Consider the following 9,990-nt stretch of genomic DNA (forward strand, 5'->3'; position numbering starts at 1 on the left):
TAAAAACACTTGTAGAAACTGAACAAAGAAACTTTATATTCAAAAAATTCAAGTATCCACATGATGCTTAGTGAATTTACATAAAGTTCCTATTCTATACAAGAGGAATACAAAAAGGAGGCACACTCGCCAACCTAAACCCTATTTTGTACCACTGGTCCCCGCATCTCCTCCGGCACCACCAGCGGGTTCTTCCTCTTCCACATCCGGATAAAGCATCCGCAAGCGGTCAACATAGTCCGCAACCTCCAAACAATCGTCCAGCTCCCCTACACAGGCAAGGGGCGTGTCATAAAAGGAGGCTACGGCCGCTTTCAGACGACCTTCGGTATCCACATCACGGAACCCGGATGCCTGATCAGTATAACCGCCTGCGGATAATACATTGATATGCCCAATGCAGCGGTTGTAACCAGCCTTGAAGCCAGCATCGCGCGCACGTTCCTTAACCAGGTCCAAACCAGATGCGGTCTCAGGGGCATTCATTATAGCCTCAACAATCTGCAATAAAGGGATCATAAGTCTTGGATACTAACCCAAGCAAATGCAAAGACAACAGATACTTACACGCGCGATGCCGTGAGTCCGCAACCACTCACGGTCAGCTTCCAGCTGGTTAAAAGAGGACACCAAGGCATCCTTGGCCTCAGCAGCAGCGTCAGCCCGTTTCTCCGCAACAGACACGCGGGCAGTAAGGTCTGCAACCGCGACCTCCCGGGCCTGAACCTCAGCCTGTTACAAAAACAGCAAACAGTTCACTCGATAAATATTTTCAAAACAATAAAGGACGAAAGCAACAAAGTTAAAGAAACATACCTGCAGACTGTCAACAACTTTGCCTAAACGAATGCGCTCCGCATTCGCCTCGTCAAGAACCTTGGAAGAACGGCTCTCCTTCTCTGCGGCCTCTTCAAGGGCCTTTGAGGCGCGAGCCCCGGCTTCTTTGGCCTCTCCAAGCGCCTTCAGGGCGTCGGCCTTCGCCTGCAGCGCTTTAACAGAAATGGCCTCAGCCGCAGCCTTATCCTGGCTCAAGGTAGCGTTCGCTGCCTTGGCATTTGTCAGCTCCTGCCGAGCATGAAACAGAATGTCATTCTGCTTAGCCCACGATGCATTCCACTTCTTGCGCTCATTGGACATTTTTTCATTCCAACTCTTGCGCTCATCAGCAAGAAGTTTAGCAAGGGTACGCACCTGTTTCAGCTGGGCAGCGGCAGCCCATTCAGAAGTCTGCTTCTGCTTCTCAAAAGCAGCCTTGTCCTTCTCGAGCTGCTCCGCACCCACACGAGCTGCCTCGACCAACTTCTCCGCCTCAGCCCGCATGCGAGCTGCTTCTCCTCGCGGCGACCCAACACCTTGTAGTCTTCCAAGATGGCATTCGCCACAATAGAAGACCCTACTAACATTGTTGAGAGCTGGTTTATGCGCAGCTCACGGGGCGCAGCGCGGGCTCGCTCAACCTCAAAAGGGGTGCCTAGACCACCCAGAATCTCCTTGCATGCCGACGGGTCATTGGAAATATCATCCCCCTGCATAACAGTCCAGGGGGGTCGGTGATACACAGTACTACGACCCTGGGTATAGGTGCGGTAGTAGTACTCCAACTCAGACTCCCCAGGCTGAATTGGAGGCCCATCGTACCCCGCACCACCGGCAGACGAGCTGGTACCCTTATCAACAGGAGACTTCTGCGGCTCAGCATCATGCTGCGCGTTTCAGCGCCAGTTTTTTCCGGTTCGGCATCAGACCGTTGCTTCCCGGTATCAGCAAACCGCACACTCACATTGTCTCCCTCATTGGGAGAAATCAGATTGTTGGACGAGTCAACAGTGTCAAAAATCTGGGTCGCAGCATTCTCTGCGGTACCCTCTGTCCGCACCGTCGACTCCGACACCACCTTGGCAGGGGGTGTCGATGGCACTTCAGTTGCACCCGCATCCGTGGCACGCAGGGGCGACTCCGGAGCATCAAAGATAGAAAAATCTTCATCTTGAGGCTCTGCAAAAAACAACGTCAAATAGCTATCAAACAAGTTACACATAACAGTTAAGACAAGCTAGCATACACTTACCAATAACAACCGCAGGTTTTTCTGCGTCGGAGCAGACCTTTTGGTTACCAGTCTCCGACGTTTGGTTCAACACCACCAGCAGCTTTCGGCTCTGGCTTTCTCTTCTCACCAATCACAGGGGGACCCGCAGCTGTCCTCCCGCGGCCGTCTCCTCTGCCTGCTTCTTCGCAGCACCAGAACGCGACCCGCGGCTGTACCCAAACCCTCAAGGGTATCAGATACTATCACATAATCCTTGTGTCGACGAAAAGAGGAGTGAGAGATACCTGCCACCTGCGGCACCAGATGAGGCACAGTTGTGACCTCCTTTATCTTCTTTTGGCGAAAGCGCACGCCCTTCACAGTTTGCCTCTTTGGCACACCTTTCGCATCGGGGTCCCCTAAGGCCCCAAGATCACCTGCATAAATCAATCCAAAGGGTGAATCAATAAACCAACATTATCATCACAAGTGAAAAACCTTCCAAATTATACCTTTGCCTGGCGGCAACTCAACTGCCAGTGCGGCCTCAGTAGGCACCCGGAAGTTACTACGGATGATAGCATTATGATCCTCCTCACCATCCGCACAAACTACGGTCTCAACCGTACCAAGAAATCCGGGCAAACATCCTCCACAAGCCAACCGCATCCGCTGATACATGCATGCAGGTTACTACAAAGGCTTAGGAAGTAAGGAAAATAACAAAGTGTAAAGAGCTTACCACCACCCTGTTCCCGCAAAACGGGCCTTTCCTTCCTATCTGGTCTCGAGAGCATCATCCGCAATATCCACAGTTGATCATTATCCAACTTCTTGAGTTCAATAGGCCGCAGCCTAGAGAACCAGTCCACGGTCTTTGCGGTAGCAACAGGAATATCTTCATCAGAAACTCCAACGTTGACATTCCTGAAAGACATGGTAGCATAGACCGCACAGGCTTTCACATAGAAGAACCTCTTCTTCCAGCCTGTCACACCCTTAGGGGGCGTCATCAACTTCAGACTCCCATGCCGTTGAGTAAACGAGAAAAAACCGGTGTTCACCGTCAACTGGTAGAACCGCCGGAAATTTTCCACTGTAATGGGCAAGCCATGGGCACGGAATGTGTATTCAAAGTTCCTAATTCGGAACATTCCGAAAGGACTAAGTTGGGAGATATGGAGATGATAATACTCCAATACCTCCGCAACAAACACCGTCACCGGCAACCTAAGGTTGCCGTCGTTGAAAAAATCAGCCCACAAGGTTATATAACCGGCCGGAGCATCGGCACCGGTGTCCCCCTTGTGGGTAGGTAGCATTCCAATCTTTGGCCATCTGCACAGTGGCCATCAGGGTTTTAAAACCACCCTTTGACCACTTCAACACCGGTAACCCACCACCGGGAACGTCAACGTCATCATCTTCGTCTTCATCAGCCGATACTACCGGCTGTTCAGGGTTTTCACCCTCCACATTGTGTGGATTTGATGGTTCAGCCATCAGAAAATATCAGAGATATGAAGGAACGTGAGTAGAAAAACAGAAACCCTCACTGGAATTTCAGAAAAAGTCGTCGGAGAAGACAAAGAACAAGTTCTCTCACCGGCAAATTTTTGAAATTTCAAACAAGTGAGGGGAAACCACGAACGGTTTCCCCTTATATACCCATCGCAATTAATGCGGAGGGAGAAAACAAATGATCACGTTCAAAAAGGGCGAATCGTATGACACCACGTGTCGAGCGCCGTTTCCGCTGACGGTTATCACGCGCGCGTGGCCGCCCACGCGCCTGACAAAAGAGACGTTTACACTCTTCGCTACAGTGCATTTAATGCCTCGGGCAGTGCAAACGTCCTTTCATTTCAGCACATGCCGGGAAGATCTCACCAACTTCCATCAACTCACACGTGAGATCAGCCACGTATGCAACAAAAAGCGACTACTTTATCCAATTATAAGCGGCATGCGGTTTCTCTGGTATACCGCACCATAACCCATATCGCATGTCGTTTTTTAACATACCCCTAAAAATAGGTAAAAATATATATCTCTACACTATAAGGGGGTATAATACCTATCCGCACTACCCACGAGCACACGTGGAATATGCGGACATGACACACACGAGCCCGTTCAGGTGTGTCAGATGCTCAGAACCAGCGTTGTCCGTTGGACTGAACCGCATCTCAGACACAGGGGAACCGCATTGCCTTCATTCTCTTCAAGCTTCAAATCCCTCCTGTCCGGTTCACAACCGCAGAGGGTACATGAACACCTTCTTTAACAAAAGGAAGGAAGGGAATGCACGCGAACGCACATCAGCAACCCTGTCTCCTGAACCTTCAAGAGCTACATCCGAGCCACACCCGCTTCGAGCAAATGTGGTAATGCAAAACCACAGACACTCACGAGGAGCTACGGACATAACCATAGCTTCCGCAGAGTGGTTGCTACGGAAGAGCCAAGCTCACTCCACATCACCGAGCAATGCTACTGCAAGGCAAACTCGGTATTGGAGCGGGAAGGTAAGTGGCTCCAAAACGAACGCAGAACAAAACTCTAAACGAGCCCTCGTCGAACAACAAGCGCCCGAACAGCGGTAACAAGTCTGCTTATGACTTTGTTTCCCCGCCTATGGGCCGCATAGAATAAACAATGGTGGGCATACCCTTGCCTATGACCATGTTTATTTACCCATAGTACGAATATACATTGTTCGACTAAACATGGCCAACAATGACGCAACGAGGTAACCGCAAAGAACGTGCGGTTACTAGAGAGCTATGACGACAAACACGAAAACCCCACAAAAAAGGGATCGTCGTCTCATAACTAGATGCTGAACATAGAGCTTGAGCAAAGCACTTGCAAGCATCAACAACTTTTGATCCCAGTCTCAAAGATTGGTCCAAAAGTTTCTTTTCTTCTTCATGCACCAATTCAACAATTGGTATGAAGAAAAGACCACCTTTAAAGGATGAGAAACCTCCACATACCTTCAAACCACCATCTCAGAGGTTGGTTCGAAGTTTGTGCAGCATTACTAACAAGGTCTCCAAGAGCCCTTCGGCACAACAACAGGTGGCAAGCCACCTGGTGACATAAATCGGCTGAGAATCTCGCATCAGACGAAGATTCCTTCACCGATACGGAAGAGACGTCAGATGACCCTTCCAGACCTCCAGCTTGATTTACCTACAGAAAAGACCACACATGGTCTAGGATCTTCTCCAGACTCCAAACTACCTTCTAAACACCATAGTCCAGTACTCCTCCCACATACAACTTGTATGTGGCAGCAACACTAGACTGGGGGGACTTGAAGGGGTATGGTCCCAGATCTCGCGTCAGCATCGACCGCGAGTGACCATTACCCTTATCAAAACCCCCACTGGCTAACAACCTACTTGTACCCATGCGAGAACGCGTCGACACAAGGGTTGAATCCAATCTATCTAGTAACGAAGGAGGACTTACATGGAACATGAGAACGGTAGAGTGATGCGACATAGCATCACATCTGGTGTATGAAAACGGAAGTATTCACAGCGATGCGGCCTCGCACCGCATCCAGTGAACACTTCTATCAATACAAAGAAAGCCTTACCTTAGGCATAGAAGAAGATGAACGTAGCGATGCGGCTGACACCGCACCATACGGGCATTTTCGTCACGACAAGGGATGCAGGCAAGACGACGATGCGGCTAGCACCGCATCTCGCGTATTCCTTGATCACAAGTAGGAGACGCGGTAACTTCAGATGTTACCGCACGTAGCGATGCGGCTTGCACCGCATCCTATGCACTCAAGCAAGTGGTACTGACACCACAGTGCAAGTGGCACCAATGGCAGTTACCTGTCAGAGCTACGTAAGCAATGGACTGACGTGGCGTAACCTCCATAACCGACGAGCCTGACACACCTGAAAAGGTGCAGCACGTCGTCAGTCCATCCATCATCATCCTCCTTCACTCCTCGGCTATAAATACCAACCCCAAACCAGGTTTGAGGTATCTTCTCACAACTCTCTCACTACTACTACTATCTTACTTTGCTTCCCAAGCAAACTACTGATTCTCACGCCGAAGAGTGGTAACAAGGAGCACCCCCCACCCCATCCTCCTTGTTACGAATCACGGCTTGTTTCCTTGTGCAGGAGATCAACCACCGGTGATCCAGCCAGCGATCCTCGAGAGGAAGGGATTAACCCTTCTTGACGAGACCAGTGTGTTAACCCTGCCCGGTTAACCATTGTTTCATCAGACCCTATGGTAGTTGTTGGTGCACTACGTCTGTCGACTACGTCTTGTATCGAGTCTAGTAGTGTATAGGTTAGAATATGGCTCGAAATCCAAGAAACATGTGTTAGACTTGGTTTCGCTTATGTGTCATAGGCTAGGTTTCGCTTATGTGTCATGAACCATGATTTCGCTCATGTGTCAAGACAGGTTTCGCTTATAAGGTAACTCAGGGGTTTCGCTTATAGGACATGTATGTAAGAGCGAAACCTGCTCACCTATAAATAGGTATTATGAGCGAATCCACATAGAGAGTTGTAGGTGTTCTCTTCCGGTAAGCCACGAAGTGCTGCCGAAGTGTTGTCAGGGCTTGTAAATGCATTCGTGATCAATACAACAACAGTTTAAAGTGAATACAACTGTAATCGCACCAAAGCATTTGTTTCCGCCTCTTTTTTTGGATAGGAATTCTTCTGATCGACTCGTTAAGGCTCGAAAACGATCCTACAAGTGGTATCAGAGCTCAGGAGGAAGAGTTCTTGCCATTTCAGCTGTATTTATTCTGATTTTCTACACTTTCTTTAAATTTCGAAAATTTTTCTCGGTAAAACCAGCTCAATTTCACACACAGCACTCGTAATCATACATTAATAAATCCTTGAAAATTTCAAAGCTAAAATCGACCTAAAACTTGGGATTTTTGAGGTTTTCCTCATAAGGACTCGTGAAAAAATGACGTCATCAACTGATTTCGCTCATAGTTCACTCTTGATTTCGTTTATACGGTCATTTTTTGTTTGATTTCGCTCCAAGGGTTCAAGGACTGGTTTCGCTTATTGTGACACTTAGGTTTCGCTCTTGTGGACAATCAGATATTTCGCTCTTGTGGACAATCTGATATTTCGCTCTTGTGGACAACTTGAGGTTTCGCTCCAGTGACAACTCAGGGTTTCGCTTTTGTGACAGCTTAGAGTTTCGCTTTTAGTGACACTTAGGGTTTCGCTTTTGTGACACTTCAGTGATTTCGTTTTTTGTGACAACTCAGGGATTTCGCTCCAAGGTCAATTTTGCCTAAGCTTGGAAATTTGTGAACGTTGAATAATGGACAACGAATTCTATAACGCCTTTGCTAGTCCGATTACAATCACGCAGAATGCTTTACTTGAAAACGAAACCGGAACATCTCAGAAACCGCCTAAACTCATGGATATTGATGATTACAATGCATGGTCTGAACGGTTTGGAAATTGGGTTGAAGCTTACCATTTGGATGCGTGGGAACACACTGAAGAACCATATGTTAGACCCACGACAAATGGTGTGCATCAAACAATTAGAGAAATGAGTACTGAAGATAAAAAGAAATATAGGGATGAGAAACTGATGGTGAGTCTGCTTCAGCAAGCGATAAAAGAAGACATTCTGATACTGCTTCAACATGATGGAACTGCTTATTCAATTTGGACAGAATTGGAAGCAAAATTTGTTGGAAGTGATGATATGCTCAAAAACAAAATGTCTCTCATGAAGAAAGAATTTGATTTATTCCATGGTTTGAAATCTGAAAACACCAAGCAAATAATTGATAGATATTGTAATTTGGTGAGAAATATGACAAAACTTGGAATTAAAAAGGATACTGATGAATTGATTGAAAAACTTGCAGATGCGCTACCACATGAATCATGGGGAACTTTTCTGATGATGATGCTGAAATCAAACAAAAAGGATTTTAAAAAGATGACACTGGGAGACTTCATCAAACACCTGGAAGCTCAAGAGATGGAGCAGAGGAAGATTGCCAGGATGAAGAACTATGATGGAGAACAAGACATCAGCTTGTACTACAAGAGTGGGGTCACTGGAACAACAAATCATTCTCCAAAAATTGAAACTGCTTTCAGTGTGAAAGATTCTTCAGAAAAGAAATCATCCTAGGGATCAAGCAGCACAAGATTTTCATCATTTGATCCAAACATTTCTGCAACAAAGAACGGAAGAAAACTTCAATGCAATATTGTATTAAATCTTGAAAGTGATCAAGATTATTCTGAAGAAGTAGCAAAAAATCAAATGTCTTTGTTGGGAATGGTGTTGGAATCCTATAGTAGTTTTGTGGCCGGAAAGATCGGTAATCCAATGCTCACGAAAGAGGATTACGATCAAATAGATGCTGAGGAAATGGAATTGATGGACATTAAATGGTGCATGGCTAGCGTGTTGAGACGAGCTGAGAAGTTTAAACAAATTACGGGAAGAGATGATTTCCGTGATGCAAATGTTTCAACTTTAGGCTTTGATATATCTAAAGTTACATGTTTTCGTTGCAGGGAAAAGGGGCATTTCAAGAGGGAGTGCAAAAATCCTGAAGCTACTGGAGCCCAGAATCCTTTTGGCAACAACGATTATCACAAAAAGGCGATTTATCATCAAGTCACACCACCAGCACCGCATCAGGCACAAACTGCACACGGGAGAGATGTGATTGAAGGTTCAAAAAGAGCATGTCTAGTTAATCAGGGAAAATATGATAATTTTACCTGGGATAAATATCTTCCAACAAACAGCAAAGTGTGTTTGGCAGAACAAGATGATGAAAAGTTGGCTGAAGGTTTCTGTTGGGACAATTTTTGCCCAGATCAAGAACTCATGGCCAAAGAGATGTCCAAAAACACTTCAAATGTTAACGCTTTCATTGCAAATGCCTATGATTTGAAATGTGCTGAAAAGTGCAGAAAAGTAATGGAAGCTGCTGAAGCAAGACGGAGAAAGCTTGAAGAAGAAGAAGAAGAGGAAGAGAGATTAAAAGCTGAAGCCAAAGCTGAGAAAAAGAGAAGAGCTGAATTCTTACGATCAAACAGAACAGTCAAGGAGATTCCTGAATTTGAAGTCAAAGTTGATGCAGGACTAGTCAAAGTTCCTGAAAAGTGCATGAATTGTGATTCTTTAATCAAACAAAACAATGAGTTACTGCACAATATAAACAGATTGAAAGAATCCTATGATACAATGAACAGAGAAATTAACAAGTATACTGATTCAAACGGTGAACAAGTTGTGGCAATGAATGCACTGAAGAGAACGTACCTGAGACAGCTTGATGATGCAAATTTTCATATAAAGAAATGTGCTGATCTGGAATTGAAGTTAGCAACACAAAAGATAGAAACTTAGAAAGTTAAAAAGATATTAGAAAGTTACTCATGTTCTACTTTTGTTGTTGACAGGATTTGTCCGGTTGTGGAGAATTTGAAGACATTTGAAGGAGTAAAGACGTCTGATGAAAAGAAATCCGTGACAAAAGATGAAGATATAGTGAAGACTTCTTGTAAGAAACCAAGTGTGGTCTACAATAGATGTCCTCCCCCGGTCGAAAATGGATATTCACCTCGAAATCCAAATTCCGAAAGAGTCGAAAAGGCAATAAACTTACAATGGGAGTCTGGGCCGTCGGATAACTTGCCAGAAAATATTGATGTCACATACACGTCATCCGACACTGATCATGAGTCAAAGTTGATAAAAAGTGTGGTCGATCAGGTGTTAGATAAAGATGACAATGAGGAGTCAGACATGGAGTCCAAACCCGAGTTAAAAATCTGAGTCCGATGCGTCAAAGTCTACAATCAAAAAGGACAAACGGGTTTATGATAAAGAATTTTGCTATCAAAATCTAATTTGAATGATGAATCATTCAAAGTGGCATATACTTTGAAAGA

This window comes from Helianthus annuus, chromosome 9, assembly GCF_002127325.2.
Source record: "Helianthus annuus cultivar XRQ/B chromosome 9, HanXRQr2.0-SUNRISE, whole genome shotgun sequence".
NCBI lineage: Eukaryota > Viridiplantae > Streptophyta > Magnoliopsida > Asterales > Asteraceae > Helianthus > Helianthus annuus.